Here is a 16,980-nt window from a genome sequence, read left to right as displayed (position 1 = left end):
ACGTGTATCTTTGAGATACAATCACTCATAAGCATGATCAGCCATGCAAATGTGTTCAAAAACTTCAAGATAAAGCTAGCATTAAAAATTAATATCAAAACTACAACATGAATTTCCTATGTCTCCAATTTCATTAAGATCAAAATTTCAGTCAACTGTTTACCTGAACACAGATGAGAACAATGAAACTAAACTGAGGAACTGGAGGAAACAAAGATGCCTTTATGTTCAGTTCAGCCTCTCCCCTGCCTTCAGGCTAACTGCTCTTCTCTCTGCTGAGTTGGCAGTTTTTAAAGCCATATTCTGCCTTTCACCGTTGAAAACCACCAGAGACAGCATTTCGAGACCTCTAAGAACTGCGCAGTAAGGAACTCTGGATAAAAGCCGAATTCATCTCAAGCTACTAATTCTGAGGGGTTTTTATCTTACTGCTTTTATTAAATAGGCTTACCTTAGCTCATTTAGAAAATCTGCAACATTTTCTTGACCAAATCCCCCATAAAATTTAATATAATAACAGTATATGAGATAGGATTAGTTGTAAGCAAACATTCTGTTTTTATTTGAATAAAAAACAGCAGAGGTCAATACCAGTACAGATAGTCATAAAGCTCCAAATCAATACCTGCCTCTAGCTGCATTAATGAAGACACATTCCCATTCCCTAATGGCTACTTATAGTGATATAAGAGGAAATACCTGTAATTTTTATAGAAACTTTACACTATTTGACTTTTTAGTACCAAACTACTTAGGAAAGGAAGTAGGAAGGAAAAGAAGGAAAAGGATTCAAAAAGGATTATTCATGTTTTGAGATTAAAAGTTACATAACCATTGGGGCACATTTTTTAGTTAGTCCATGCCCCTGGGGAAGCAGATGCTTGCCTGCTGCATCTTTTCCCATGGGGATGACAAGCAGTTGCAGTCCATGGCTTCTCTTCAGGCCTGCACAGAACTGGAGATTGGGCACATACTACCTGAACTGCTTCCAATCCCCTCATGAAAAACATGCAACTTAGATAATTTTTAGTTTTTAAACATCATCTTAAAGCAGTTTCCATGTCATTTGACGTGCATAGTAACGCACATCACGGTTTGCAAACTCCTTATTTAGTCTCCTGGAGAAACACAGAGAAACCATGAGAAGCTAGTAATAATACTAGAACCTCTGGTATGGAGAGACTGGGCAGATGACAGAATTAAAACCTGTAAGTTAAGGTTTCACCTCCTGATTTCTTATGATTCTATATGCAAGACCGGGCTTCCCACAACTGTAAACTACCTCACTTGTACAGGAACACATACTCAGATAAAGCAGAGAGTCTCAGTTCAATTCACAAAAAGACAAATAACTCCAACATACAAACCACCAGGTAGTAGCTGTCACAGTGTTAACCGACACAGATCCTGAGCAGACAAGCTTAATCACATTGAACAGTGTTAGAAAGGAGCCAACTAACCTAATTAGTACTAATATATGTATACCCCTCCAATTTTAAATACACTTCCTTTAATACTATTTCATTTTCTCGCACAATACTTTCTTCCACTGGACAGTTATCTGTCTTTGTTTTTATATACTACGTAATACAGATTTTTTTACATTTCACACTATTTGACACTATGGACAGCTTCTTAAGAAACAGTAAGCAGACACATTTCATGTGTATCTGTACACAGTTTAGTTAGCATGATATAGAAGAATTAAATAACTTCAGAGTTTTACTACTGGTGTCACCTTAAGAATGTAGAGTTGAAAACAGATTTACTGAAGCAGAGAGATAACTAGATTTCATTAAAAAAGTGAAGATTGCTATTTGTGTGTTTCAATGTAAGATTTTTTTTCCCCCTTTATTAAGGCAGTTAATTGTGATAGTCCAAAAATTGGAATGATACTAGTAGGTCCTAAAGAAGTTATCGGATTCAGGCACAGTTCATCTATTATACACAATCTTCCAGAAGGAAGAGAAGGAACTTTATTAAAGCAACCACCTCACAAAGAAGCATTTTAAACTTTAATGTATATATTTATCTACATTAGATTTTCCACTGCTAACACTAAGGCAGTTGCCTAAAATGTGGGGAGAAAAGTAGAAGGAACCACAATCGGATCTGGCTTGCACAGAGTACCTAAATTCACTTGTTATATTTATTACCTTCTTCTGAAAATATTATCTAAATCTAAAAATGTCAAAGAGGCAGTAATACAAAAGATTTCATGATTGCCTCATAAGTAGTGGGAAGAATAATTTTAATTCAATTGAAAGTTTTAATATGATGCAATAGAAATTCACAATATGATTAGTATTTTTCACAGTTAGAGATATCTCCTCTTCTCAAAAGACATTCTACATTAATTTATCCTAAAAAGAATCTAGAATGGAGAGCATTATTTCATTTTATTGTAGAGAATTTCCTAACTTTCCAGATCTACTTTGAGAAGAAAAGGTAACCTTCTGTGTCACATAGCAATGAAATTTCATAATCCTACTCCATCTGTGCATTCTGCAATGCTTCAGGTTCTTGAATGCATACCATTTTTCACTACAAATAAATAAAAAACCCAAGAAAACAAGTCTGTCCACTGTGCAAGTATTGCTTCATACCTGTGAGAAATTGTCTTCCACTTTGGAAGCCTTAATTGGGGATTCTTTTATATAGTCCTACACTAACACATGTAACCACAAGAAAAGTAGAACAATAACAGTATAAACATTGGGCTAAGAAAAGGTCAACGGCTAAAATAAGTTGAAAAAACTCTTAAAAAAAAACAAAAAAGAGAATGAAATAGAAAAGTTGAGGAAAAAATGCACTTTATTGATATTTATTATATTCTGATTCTCCTAAGAGGATTAGTGACCTTTTGCATGCATTTATTCAAGCACTTTCCAAAGGCAATTTTTTAACCATGTAGTATATATTATAGCAGATTTGACAAGTGTACCTTTTAAGAAGATACTTCAGGAGTTTGAAAGTTGTTTTTCCTGTATTCACTTTTCTCCTGCCATCAATTCAGCAATCCTAGGTATTTAGGGGAGGAAAGATGAGGGGGTACACAACTTAGAAAACGGAATTTGGAAAAGAACAGTAAACCACTGGTGTTTTTTTGAAAGTCTCAAGATGGGATGAATTTTTGAAAACAGTATCATGAACACATCTGCATTGAAACCCTCAAAAGAAGGCAACTAAGAAATAAGAGAGCTCTTGAAGTTTATAACATGAAGAAATCACATCTAATAACTATCAGCAAATAAAGTGTAGTTCAACCTTTAAATATTTTTTACATATGCCCATGTACACAATTTAACCATATAAAACAGAAGAACATTTAGAGATTTCTATGCACCTTTATAAGAGATGTACCAATACTCGAAAATAGGTTGGAATATTAAGATCTACTACTTTTTCTTTTACAGCAAATTACACTTTGACATTGCCTTTTTTAAAGATGTCTGTACTCTTTAGAGTTAAATATGCAATCCTATCTGAAGATATTTTTCACTAATGAACATATTTCAGAAAACATCACTATGGCATTACTCTTCCAACATCTGATAGCCCAAGCCATACTTGCTGAAGAAATTACCGTGAAATGGCACATTTTTAACATGTATCAGTTAATATTAATGAAATTATAAAATGGTACCAATATTTAGATGTATAGAAAAAATATTTTAAGAAAGCACAATGCAATGCATTGAAGACTCATTTAAGAAGTCTGGACTGCTAAAGTTATAATCATTCTATTAACATGCCTCCAACCAACATTAAAGAATTTTCTCAACTTGTTTTTCAACTTTTTCCTTTTTATCTCAGGTGCACAATTTACAAATCAAATATTAATCCTTTCTTTTGGAGGGGAGGAAACAAGATAGGGGGAACATGACTATGCTTGCATTTATTTTTTCAATGACAATCCATTAATTCTGTTTCCTACTTCCATGACTATTCATGGAAGATATGGGGGAAAACTAAAATCAGACAGTTAAATATATATAATAACATATATTAACCTGCATTCTTTACCCCCTTACTCCACTTAGTTAAAAGCTACTAGGTACCATGGTGACAGACACGATAGAAATATTTAAAATACTGTATTTCATTCTGTAGTCATCCTAGCACTAACAATATAATGTGGATAAGTTGGAGGAGAAATGGCAAAGACCACCATCACTGGGAAAGGTCACAATGAAAGTTTACAGTAAGTCACTCAGCTGCTTCACTGCAACTAGTAAAAAATTTTATTTTTTAAAAAAAGGGAAAAAAAACCTAAAACAAAATAAAACCCCAAAACTACCCTGAAAGACTCATACATTTATAGTGGAACAGCACATTCTTCCATATGAAGTTGATAAATTATGGATAACTACTTCTAATTCTCCTAGGACGATAAGCCACTTAACCCTTAATAGCTAGATACAGAGAAATAAAACTATGAATTTTTATCATGTATCTTCTCATTAAAGCTCAAAGAGTGAAGACAGAAGAATAAGCTAATACCTTGTATGTATGTGTGGCAAAGTACTGGTAACCAAGCAACCAGCAGGAAACATGTCAGAGAGAAAAAGCATATTTACAGTACTAACAGTCTCTCATTTATACACCGTTACAAGTTACAAGAGGAGAGGATCAGAAAGCAGCACAAAGCAGTCACAGCACCTTTTCTTTTCCTTTTTTTTTTGCTTTACTACAGATATTGTCTGGATTTAATCGGATCATTCTCACATGACAATAGATGCCTTAATTCCATTAATTCTTAACAAAATAAGTAACATGCCTAAATTCTGCATGAATAGATGCACAAATAGAGAATGCATTCTGAACTTACTTCCCACTTGTTTGGTTTGTACTTTAATAGGATTCTGTGTTAGTACTGGATGTGAATTATTTACCATTTCTGTAAGAACAACAGAACTCCCAGGAAAATATATATACTTACACCATTAAAGAAACATAAATATATAGTGTATATATATGTTCAGCGAGATTATTCAGGGAAAGACAATTATTGACATAAATCACATACTTAGAGAGTTATACCTTTAGCCTTGGAGTTCTTAAGATTTTGTGAAAAGTACATGCATTAATGGTTGTGTTCCAGTAAACACCAACTAAAAATCCCCAAACGCAGAAATTATATTTTTTGTTAATTTATTTGTCTCTTGTAAACATATAAATGGTAAACAGGAAGGTTGTCAGACATAGTCATACTTAAGTGTTTGTGGGAACACAAGTACAGCAGAAACAACGTCTATCAATGTTTCTTCAAACTAAATGATTCTCAAGACTCAAGGAAGCAGAGGAAGGAATGAAGTGTTAAATACATTTTTAGTCTTATGTTCCAATTTTAGTTAGTGTCTACTGAAAGTCAACCATTAATGCATGTATGTTGATCAAGCAGTGAAAACAGTGGTGACCCTGGTCCTCACTACACCCATGAGAGACTTGCCAAACACACCAGAACACATCCACACACGAGACAGAAGTCTTTTGATTTGAGTTTTGGTTGAGTCCATGGGGAGGAAAAGAAGTCTTTCCACAGCAGATTTCTGCTTTTCAGAGGCAAACTCCATGTTGAAGTTTCACTCTTATCTGGAATACATACTTTATATTTTTGATACAAATATTGGTGTTAAATAACCTAAAGTCTATCACTTAAATGGACACAAATGACAACAGGGATTGGTCCTAGTTTCTAATACAGATTTCTAATAAAGTTTATTTATTACTTTGTAATAAAAATTTAAAAATACAGTAATTACACAGTCATCTAGAAGCCCAGCATATAATTTGATTTTATTTGATCACTATGATACTTGCACTCTTTATTATAATCATTAATACAATTTAAATCATGCTCACTGCATTACAGGTTATTAACTCAAAGAAGATTTAACAAAATGACAATACAACCAATCCGACTCTGAAATAAATCTTTAAAAGGCAGCCTATGAAGAGAAACAATGAAGAAGTACAAGTGGTAATTTCTAGCACTGCCAGTTGCATCAGCCAGTTCTGTCAACTATCAGTGATTTGGTAACACTTTATATGCCGTAATAAAAGAACAATATATTGAGAACAATATTACAATAATCAAAGAAAAGACAGAAACAGTAGCATTAACTGTGAGAAATATAAAACAATTTCTCTACACAAGCCTTGCATGAGAACTGAACTTTAATACTTCAGATTGAAATAGAATGCAGAAGAGAAATGGTGACACATAGGCTCAAACATTTTCCTCCGTTTTCATCTCTACAGCTTATGGTATGTAAGGCTATGATCATTCACATAAACATAATCATTTCGTGAAACATTAACTTAAACAGTTAATAATATTTAGAGAGAAAATATTGGGGGTTTATGTTCCTGTTCAGACCATTGCGAAATCACAGAACTTGAACAGGCCTCGTGTGAACAATTTTTCCTTCTCAAGCAGGCTTATCTATGTGCTGGTTTAAAGGTAAACCGGCAGAGGAAATGAACCCAACTCAAAGGAGAGATTATAAGTCAGAATAACAATTTAATAAAATAATACAATAAATATGATTATACAGACAAACAGTTGGTTTTAACCCACAAAACCCAAATGTATAACCCAGCACCCTGAGGCATATTCGTTGGGCCCCCTGAGGCCAAAGTAAAAGGAGAGGGAAAAACCTGTTGGTGAGAGTGCTGTTGCAGTCTGGTCAAGAGTGGTGGTTCCAGTCTGGTCGAGAGTGGTGGTTGCAGTCTGGTTGACAGTGGTGGTCTGCAGTCTTTCTCTGGATCCCACGAGTAGTTCAAAAAAGCCCCAAGACTCCAAGATTATATATATCCTCTGGTTCAGGCAGGAATGCCCAGTACCTCCCTCAGGGTGGGGAGTTCCACAATGGGTGTGAGGACAAGAACATCCTCCTATCTCGCAGGCCTCTTAACACCCAGTTTATAGCCTGAGGAGTCAGGGGTGCTCTGGGCAGATGGTGTAAATGGTCTATTGATAGCAGTTTCTGGGAAATGGCATGGAAGGCTATAGAATACACAGTTTTGGGTTACACCCATACAGTGATGAACTGGTCCCAGCTGTTCTAACTAGGACAATCTATCCCTACATCATTCCTGGAAGATGTTTTTCTAACCTGTAGAAGATCTTCAGTGACAGAGACTCCCCAGTGTCTTTAGAGATTTCACTCAAAATGTTTGGCTGTTCTCACATCAGAATATTTTTTTTCCATATTTAATCTAAAACCTACCTCACTGCTATGTACATGCTACGTTACTTTTCATCTACACTATGAAGATGTATCCAGGCTGCAAGAGGAGCCTTGCCAGGCAGTAAGCTGCATGGGAGCCAGCAGTGCTTCCTTAGACCTGATCACATCTGGAATACTGCACTGGTTTAGGCCCCCAGAACAGACAGTGATACATGGCAGTGAGTTCATCAGAGAGACACCAAGATGGTTGGGGACTGGAGCACTTTTGCTGTGAGGAAAGGCTGAGGGAATCAGGCTTGTTCAGTCTGCACAAGAGACAGCTTTGGGGGAGACCTTACAGCAGCCTGCCAGTACTTATGGGGAGGTTATCAAGATGAGAGATGACAGACTGTTCAATGTGCACGGAGGGGAGGACAAGAAACAACTGGGATCAGCTGAAATGAGAGTTTCAGACTGGATATAAGGAAAAACATTTTTATCATGAGTCAGGCAGTGAAGTAGGTGATGCCACTTCCAACCTTTGAGATTCCTACTGCATAAAGCCTGAGCAACTGTGTCTGCTGACCTTGCTTTGCTCAAGAGGCTGAACTAGAGACCTCCTGAGGACTCTGCCAACCTGAATTATCCTATGATCTTATAACATGTATACAGCTTCAGAGAATTACAGAATCATTTAGGTTGGAAAAGACCTCGAAAATCATTGAGTCCAACCTTTGACTGATCACCATCTTGTCCACCTTGTCCATAGCACTAAGTGCCATATCTAGTTGTTTCTTGAACACCACCTCCCTGGGCAGTCCACTCCAATGCTTAACAACCCTTTCCATGAAGAAATTCTTCCTGATGTCCAAACATCAAACATATAAAGATCATCACACATACAAAGGTGAGACCCCCTGTTACATTGTTTTCCTTTACAATATAACAACAATTGTACTTATTCACACTGATGATTGATCACACGGTATCTCACCTCCACGAGTAGTGAAAAGTAGTTTCCCAGGGCAAATGAAAAAACAGAAGAAGAATATTCTCTTCTCCCTAATATTACTTCTACTAAATGGAAATTTGAAACTGATAACACTCCCAGAACTCTCAACTAGACCCCACTTCCAAATGCTGTTAAAAATATGTTAGTTATCCAATCAGAGGGGATCTACTTAGTGTGGATTTATACAAAAAAGAAGACATTCAAAGCTTTCATTTCCCTGCTTTCACCTGTTAACAACTTTCCTCTCTGCTCAGCAGCAGGGAAATTTCTTATTGTCTTTGTTCATATTTATTCAAAATATAACACAACTAGTAGCAGAGATAATTAGAAAAGAAAGCCATCTTTAATTATTCTTCCCCTACATCCTTTGCATACTTCACTCTGCTTTTTTTTTTTTTTCCATAGCAGGCTCTTGCTCTGTTACTCGATGACACCACAGAATCATAGAATCAACTAGGTTGGAAAAGACCTCTGAGATCGAATCCAACCTATGACCCAACACCACCTTGTCAACTAGACCATGGCACTAAGTGCCACATCCAGTCTCTTCTTAAATACCTCCAGGGATGGTGAATCCACCACCTCCCTGGGCAGCTCGTTCTAATGTCTGATCACTCCCTCTGTAAAGAATTTCTTCCTAATGTCTAACCTAAACCTCCCCTGGCACAGCTTAAGACTGTGTCCTTTTGTCCTATTGCTGGTTGCCTGGGAGAAGAGACCAACCTCCATCTCACTATAACCTCCTTTCAGGCAGTTGTAGAGAGTGATGAGGTCTCCCCTGAGCCCCCTCTTCTCCAGGTTAAACAGCCCCAGCTCCCTCCGCCTCTCCTCATAGGACTTGTGCTCAAGTCCCTTCACCAGCCTCATTGTTCTTTTCTGGACCTGCTCCAGCACCTCAATATCCTTCCTGAACTGAGGGGCCCAGAACTGGACACAGTATTCCAGGTGTGGCCTCACCAGCGCTGAGTACAGGGGAAGAATCACTTCCCTGGTCCTATTGGCCACACTGTTCCTGATCCAGGCCAGGATGTCATTGGCCTTCTTGGCCACCTGGGCACACTGCTGGCTCATGTTCAGCTTCCTGTCAATCCAAACTCCCAGGTCCCTTTCTGTCTGGTCTCTCTCCAACCGCTCAGTCCCCTGTAGGGCTGCAGGGGGTTGTTGTGGCCAAAGTGCAGGACCCGGCACTTGGTCTTATTAAACATCATACCATTGGATTCAGCCCATTTATCCAGCCCGTCCAGGTCCCTCTGCGGAGCCCTCCTACCCTCTAGCAGATTGACACTCCCCCCCAAATTTGCTAATGGTACACTCAATCCCCTCCTTCAGATCATCAATAAAGAAATTTAACAGGACTGGGCCCAACACTGATCCCTGGGGGACACCACTAGTGACCGGCCACCAGCTGGATGCAGCACCGTTCACCACCACTCTCTGGGCCTGGCCCTCCAGCCAGTTCCTAACCCAGCACAGAGTGCCCCTGTCCAAGCCATGGGCTGCCAGCTTTTTCAGGAGTATGCTGTGGGAGACGGTCTCAAAGGCTTTGCTGAAGTCCACGTAGACCACATCCACAGCCTTCCCCTCCTCCACCAGGCGGGTCACCTGATAAAAGGAGATCAGATTGGTCAGGCAGGACCTGCCCCTCCTGAAACCGTGTTGGCTGGGTCTGATCCCTGTCCATCCTGTAGTTGCCGTGTGATTGCACTTAGGGTGATCTGTTCCATAACCTTGCTGGGCACTGAAGTCAGGTTGACAGGTCTATAGTTTCCTGGGTCTTCCTTCCGGCCCTTCTTGTGGATAGGCGTGACATTCGCCAACTTCCAATCATCTGGGACCTCCTCAGTGAGCAAGGACTGTTGATAAACGATGGAGAGCAGCTTGGTAAGCTCTTCCACTAGCTCCCTAGGATGGATTTCATCCAGTCCCATAGACTTGTGAGGATCCAAGTGGCTCAGCAGGTCACTAACTTCTTCCTCCTGGATTACAGGGGGACTATTCAGCTTCCCGTCCCTGTCTACCAGCCCAGGAAGCCAGCTGTCCTGAGGACAATCTGTCTTGTTGACAACTGAGGAAAAGAAGATGTTAAGTGCCTCAGCCTTATCCTTGTCTTTGTTAATATGTTCCCCTCAGTGCCCAACAAAGAATGAAGGTTCTCCTTGCCCCTTCTTCTGCTATGGATGTATTTATAAAAACACTTTTTGTTGTCCTTAACAGAAATGGCCAGCTTAAGTTCAAATTGTGATTTTGCCTCTTCAATTTTTTTTTCTACATGACCCAACTACATTCCTAAACACTTCATGAGTTGTCTGCCCTTTTTACCAAAGGCAATAAACTCTCTTTTTTCCCTAATTTCCTGCAAAATCTCCCTGTTCAGCCAGGCCAGCCTTCTTCCCCAGCAGCTCACCTTTGGGCACAAAGGGACAAGCCTGGTCCTGCACTTTCAAGATTTCTTTCTCGAATTATGTCCATCCTTCCTGGACCCCTTTGTTTTTAAGGGGTGTTTTCCAAGGCACTCTCCAAACCAGCTTCCTGAGTAGGCCAAAGTCTGCCCTCCGGAAGTCCAGGGTAGAGGTTTTGTTGACGCCCTTCCTTACTTCACCGAGTATTGAAAACTATCATTTTGTGGTTACTGTACCCAAGATGGCTTCTGACCACCACATCTCTGTTTGTAAACAGGTTAAAGTCACCCACAGGAACAATGGCTGGCAATTTTGAAACCTCCTCCAGCTGCTTGCAGAATAATTCATAACCCTCTTCATCCTGGCTGGGTGGTCTATAACAGACTCCCACCAGGATGTCAGCCTTATTGGCCTTCCCCCTGATTCTGACCCATAAGCACTCAATCTTATTGTCACTGACCTCAAGTTCTACAGAGTCAAGAGTCTCTCTAACATATAGAGCCACTCCTCCACCTCTCCTACCTTGTCTATCTCTTCTGAAGAGCTTGTAGCCATCCATGGCAGCACTCCAGTCATGCGAGTCATCCCACCACATTTCCATGATGGCAACTACATCATAGCTTTCCTGTTGCACGATGGCTTCCAGCTCCTCTTGCTTGTTACCCATACTGTGTGCATTGGTGTACATGCACTTCAGCTGGGCTGCTGATTTCACTCCTAATCTTGGCTTTCCACCCTCAGCCTCATCTCTGGAGAGCCTGATTTCAAGCCCTTCCCCTTTCAGACCTAGTTTAAAGCCCTTATGATCAGCCCTGCCAATTTCTATGCTAGGGTTCTTTTGCCCTTGCTAGAGAGACAAAGCTCATAAATCCTGAAACCAGGATCATCTGATTTCTTCTACCCCTATAAGAAGTATCACGTACACATGTAAATGGTTAACAAACTGCTAGGTAATCTCTTTTTACCAGCCCAAATTCAGAGTTTTTGTAGTTTAGGGTGGGGTTTTTTTGTTTTATTGTCCATTTTCTTTTCCTATTTTTCTTCAGTCTGCAATTATTTTCCCATGTTTTCCACCAAAATGACAATTATAGATCTGTAGTGCAAAAATGGGAAGATCAGAATAATTATGGCAAAAGAACCTACATCATCTGATTTTTCATCATAATAAATAGAATTACAATAAGTGTCTACCTGGACAATAAATTAATCCACCCAATTCTTAATGACACAACCCCAATGAAATAATATTTTACAATTTAATAGATGCATTCTACAACAGCTCACTTTTCTGTGTTGAGTGCCAAAGCTTCTAAGAGATTTATTATTTAATCATAAATGTTGAGAAAATTCAGTGCCAAACTCAAAAAAAAAAAAAGTATAAATACATATTATATCTAGTCACACTTTGTCAGAACAGTTTGTTCCAATAAAGGCTTCAGTAAAACAAAATTATGCAACTTTCGGTATCATTTAAAGCATTCATAATTTTTAGCACACTGAAGTTGCCAAGAAACCCTGAGAAGCAGATGGGCATTTATTGCTGTTAAAATGCAACCAGCTACACCAGAAAAGAATTGGGCCTGTCATACTTACAGGAGAAATGTTTAATATTACAGCTTCCTATAATTTAATTTCTTATTTTTATTAGCAAATAGTTTAAATGAAATAAATTTTTAAAATCTGGTTTCCTTAGTAGATTCCACTAGTGGTATCACTATTTCTATTCTATTTAAGAACACGATCATAAAAATAAATAAATCACTATCTGGGCAACAGTCTTATTCAAAGAATTCATAACAAACCACCTGAATCTCTGTCCCTAGCTAAAGTTTTTTCTTATTGAAGGCATAAAACAAAGCTTGATTAAAATCTCAATTTGTTTAAAAAATAAAAACAACCAACAGCTTCAAGACAAGGACTAAATTCTACATTTACTTATAATTTTCAAGACATTTCTTCTTTATATTCCATTAATATAATAAAATGCCATCCATTATCATCATATCCGTTAATATCAATAAATATCATTCATTCATTTATTCACTATAGAAGCAGCCCTCATCACATCTACTACAAGGTTATAGTCTTATACAGGCATAAATTATAAAATGTATAGGAAATATTATTTCAAAGTCACTATAAGGAATATAAAATTAAGGCTTACCTGAGACAAGCCTTCTAAGTTTGATTACTCCAATGTCATTTTTCTAAACACTGTTCTCACCAAAGAAGGTATTTGATTACTTCAAGAACAACCAATAAAGGACTTCCAAACTGGCACAATATTTTGTTTCCACTCTTTATTCAAGGTATAATTTAATACTGTTGAATGGATATCCTGTGGATTATCTCAAAATGCTCAATAAATTTTCAAGTTGTCCTACCAGCTTGTAGAAGATTACAGTGGTCTGCATAGAAGATTACAGCTATTTGGAACACACACAGAAGAAATCAGATGTCTAAATCAACGTGTTCAACATACTTTTTTAATGACCCTCATTACAATTATAGAGATAATGATAATAATGGCCAGTCTTTGCGAACGAAGATTGGGGGAAAGGTCTTTTACCTTTCCAGCCTGCGCAATGGATTTTTTAGGTGAGACACAGCCTGCGCTGAACTGAGCCCACCCTTTAATCCTAAGGTTCATCTGCCGGGGCCAAGCAAGCTTGGACAATGGCAGTGAGGTCCTCAGGATGTAGGTTTGTTTAGAGTGACCTTCTCATAGATGGATGGCCTCACAGGGCTAACGGGCTCCATCTGCCCGGGGGGACTGGGATTCGAACCTGGGTCACAGCGGTGAGAGTCCCGCATGCTAACCACTAGGCCACCAGGGGTCCCCAATTATAGAGCTATTTTCTGTTATATCAACAGAACATTCATCATCTCTTTTACTTTCAGAAGTAGATCACCTAATCAAAAGAAACTATGTTTTATAATAGAGGGTATGTTTTGTACTCAGCCATCCATATTGGGATCAGCTTCAAAGCTGAGGCGTTTTTACAGTTAGCAGCATCTTTTTGGCTGTTGGAGGTAAATGTCATCTTTAATTCATTAAACAAACAGCACTTCTTTTCTCCTAGGCAGAAAATGCTGCCAGCCATAATATATTTAAGAAATTTTTTGGAGGTGTTACTGAGATAACAGGAAGGTGGATGATGAAAAGGGAGGTCTCTGAAACATGAATATCTATCTATACATCCACTGAAAGATAACTTTAAAAAATCAAAAGGCACTCAACCGTCTTTTAACTGTCTCAACTAATACGCAAAATAGTCTCAAAATATTCTTAGGATCTCACTGATTGGTAAAGTGCATGAAATTGCTCTCATTGCTCTGATAGGTTCCTAAAGCTACTGAAAAGTATGCAGCTGTTTCACGGGTCCTATTTGCTCCTAGAGGGTGATATTCTGCACGAGCCAAATAAAAGCTGAAGCACACAGATAACAATCAACTTCTACATTCTAAGATTTAATTTCTTAATTTTAAGCCTTTCTGTTAAACATGATACAGTAATACTGTGCAAAATTTGGAACATGTAAAAATTCTTTTAGGAAAGGATGTTCTTTGGTGTTTGATCTTTGTACACTTTCAAGCCTAATCACCAAGAAGGGAGATTTAATACGTGAAACAGAGGACAGCTAACAAGCTCTAAGTGATATTTATGTGTTAGAAAAACAAATTACTTGTTGGTAGAATGGCCTTGTTAGGTTTTAGGGCTGAACATGCTTCAGTGATCTCAGACCTAAGGGGAGAACAGTTAACAAGGCTTAGGAAGGAGGCCCACTAATAGTGGACACAAAGAACGTAGAATTTATGGGCTATCTGGCAGAACTCCCAAGATAAGGAAGAAATTAATAAAGGCAACTCACTAATTGTGCTGAAATCAGCTCCAACTGGGTAAAAGGTAATACCAGCAGGGGGAGATGGCAACCACTGACTCATAGACCACTCACCCAAGAAGACCACTGACCCAAAAGAAGGGAAAGAATGAGCATGAGGACTAATCAGCATGAGAAGCAAGAGAATCATTAACCAATAGAAGACAGAACACTAATTAACAAGATAACTATGTAACTTGTAGCCAATGAACACTAAGTCCTTTGTTTGCTAAAATGTATAAATAGTAAAGTTTTGATAGTGGGGGGCTTGACTAATGGAATGCCACTGAGCACTGAGGCTTGCACAACACTGAAATAAATAATCAATGCCTCTCTCGAGTGTGTAACTATTGGCTTGTTGCACACTGGGTAACAAATCCGATTTTTGCAAATAAGAATACTCTTCCCATCCCCCACTCCCAGCAGAGACAAGAAAAAAAATTTTTCTTGACCAGCCACCCCAAAAAAAAGAATTCAAATTGTAAAAAACAGGTGACTGGGAAGATGCATCCTCCTGAAAAGGTAGGTCAAAGAAACATCCTAGAAATAAAAGGCATAGAACAACAAAACTTCCATCTGCATACACAGCCTATTCCATCGAGAGCAGAGTTTCATGGAACACTGCTCCATTCAAATACTCAGCAGGAAGCAAAACCTGACATTTCTGAAGGTACTAAAATGCTCTGGATGAACAGAATCACAGCTTATCTTCCTGTTTCTTCTCATCACACAATTATTCGTGTCTCTGTAAGAGATATTTTAACTGAATAGATGTATTCTTTTGCAAGTGTTAGATTTTAACGTTCATCTCTCTTTTAAAAAGTGGCAATCAACAAGCAGTTATCTGAAGTATACTAGAACCAAACGTAGAAGTTGCATGCATTAGGCAAAACAATGGCAATGGGCAATCCCATTCAGTGGTGATGCAGACATATTTTTATCAGCCCATGTGAGAAGCATGTCCCTGTCCTACAGGTACCGGAACTGCAAGATAGGGGCTGAGGCTTTCTCTGTGCTTCTGCACAGCCCTATTGCCTCTCATCCAGCTCGTGATGCCCAGGTCTCTTTAGTCTGCAAATCTTTCATGTTCTACCCCAGTATGCTTCACACATGGGCTGACAGAAGGGTTCTGAAATAGCAGTCTTTTGCTGCCATTATGCAGGATGCCTGCAGTGTGGCAGGAGATCATGCGATGAATCACAGAAGTATGAGTCTTGTGCTCCCCTCTGAGACTTGACGTTTGTGTAATTGAAAAAAAAGACAGAGATTCCTTAAAAATAAGGCTGAGATAAGGCATAGAGCATGATACTCATAATCCAACTGACAAATGCATTCATACACTGAGTCACTCAAAAAAGCACATTATGAAAAAACGAAGTCTAATATTTTCATAATCCCCAGCTGAATGGAAGTGGAAAATAATTGCATTCAAACACCATTTAAATAACTAAATAATTATTAAAAGGTATTGGATGTTTCCTACTGTACATTTCTACTCCAGATATAGAAAGAAGCATTGGACACTAAGTTATCAGGGTACACTTTTTGACCTCTAGTGACAAAACCAGAACTGCATGCCTGAACAGGTGTATGAAGATGCTATTTACATTATGCCAGCACTACTCACCAAGAAGCTAATTCTCTCCTAGAACATCTTTAACCTGACAAACTTTTAAAAATGCAACTTAAGAAATTGTAACTGAGCATAATTGAAACACTGAGCATGCAAACAGATAAGTAATGCACTACGTATAGATTAGTTTGTCCTATCTTTGGTTACTCAAATATTCAAGTGTAGATAGTTACTTGATGGACTATGTTGCAAATAATATCCACTATAATCTATTTTTTCCTCCTTCCCTTAGTTCCCACACATATAACATCCTTAAGATTTTAAAGAAACAATATGGCATCAAAATAAATCTTTCTCAAAATTCTAAAATCATTTTAAAATGAGTTATAATATAGAATCTGTCATAAATGGTTGTAAAGGTGTTGTACTGGGGTTTTTTTCCAGTTGCCAATGTTACAACAACAAATCCTCAGAAGGACAAAAACAACCAAAACCCAACACCAAAACAAAACATCCTCCTTCTGAGACAGAATCCCAGTTCCTCCTCCACAAGTGGGCAAATATGATAAAGTTCAGCTCCCAGGATTCATTAATTGAATACTAAAGTGTTGATTAAAATGGGAAAGAAGCTCTAAACAAAGAATGCACCTTCACGTATATAAAACTGAAAGACAATGTATGTCTTGATGCACGGACATATGAAAGTCTCTCATATTTTCTGATTTTTTGGCCTTTTAATATGCACTCTCAATGGTGCCTTATTCATTGATATTCCCCTTCAAAATGAGAGCAGTACTGGATTCCTTTCTCCTTTAGACTTCCTTGATATATTGTTAAAACTGGCTTTTAACTAGCCTGTGAAAGTGAATTCATTACTTCAATTCATTCTTCTTTTTCTGGCAAAGGCGTCAGTAGATGTTTTTAAACTGGCAAAATTACA

General features: G+C 38.2%; 1 protein-coding gene across 1 annotated transcript in view; it reads right to left on the bottom strand.

The window, feature by feature from the left end:
* Positions 1-16,980, bottom strand: part of AVEN (apoptosis and caspase activation inhibitor) — a 104,381-nt gene that overhangs the window by 35,207 nt on the left and 52,194 nt on the right. The gene's annotated exons all lie outside the window — the stretch shown is intronic.

Source organism: Neopelma chrysocephalum, unplaced genomic scaffold (assembly GCF_003984885.1).
Source record: "Neopelma chrysocephalum unplaced genomic scaffold, ASM398488v2 Primary Assembly neopelma1_24, whole genome shotgun sequence".
Lineage (NCBI taxonomy): Eukaryota > Metazoa > Chordata > Aves > Passeriformes > Pipridae > Neopelma > Neopelma chrysocephalum.
The sequence above is the reverse complement of the archived record's forward strand: the minus strand, read 5'-3'. Positions and strand labels throughout refer to the sequence as shown.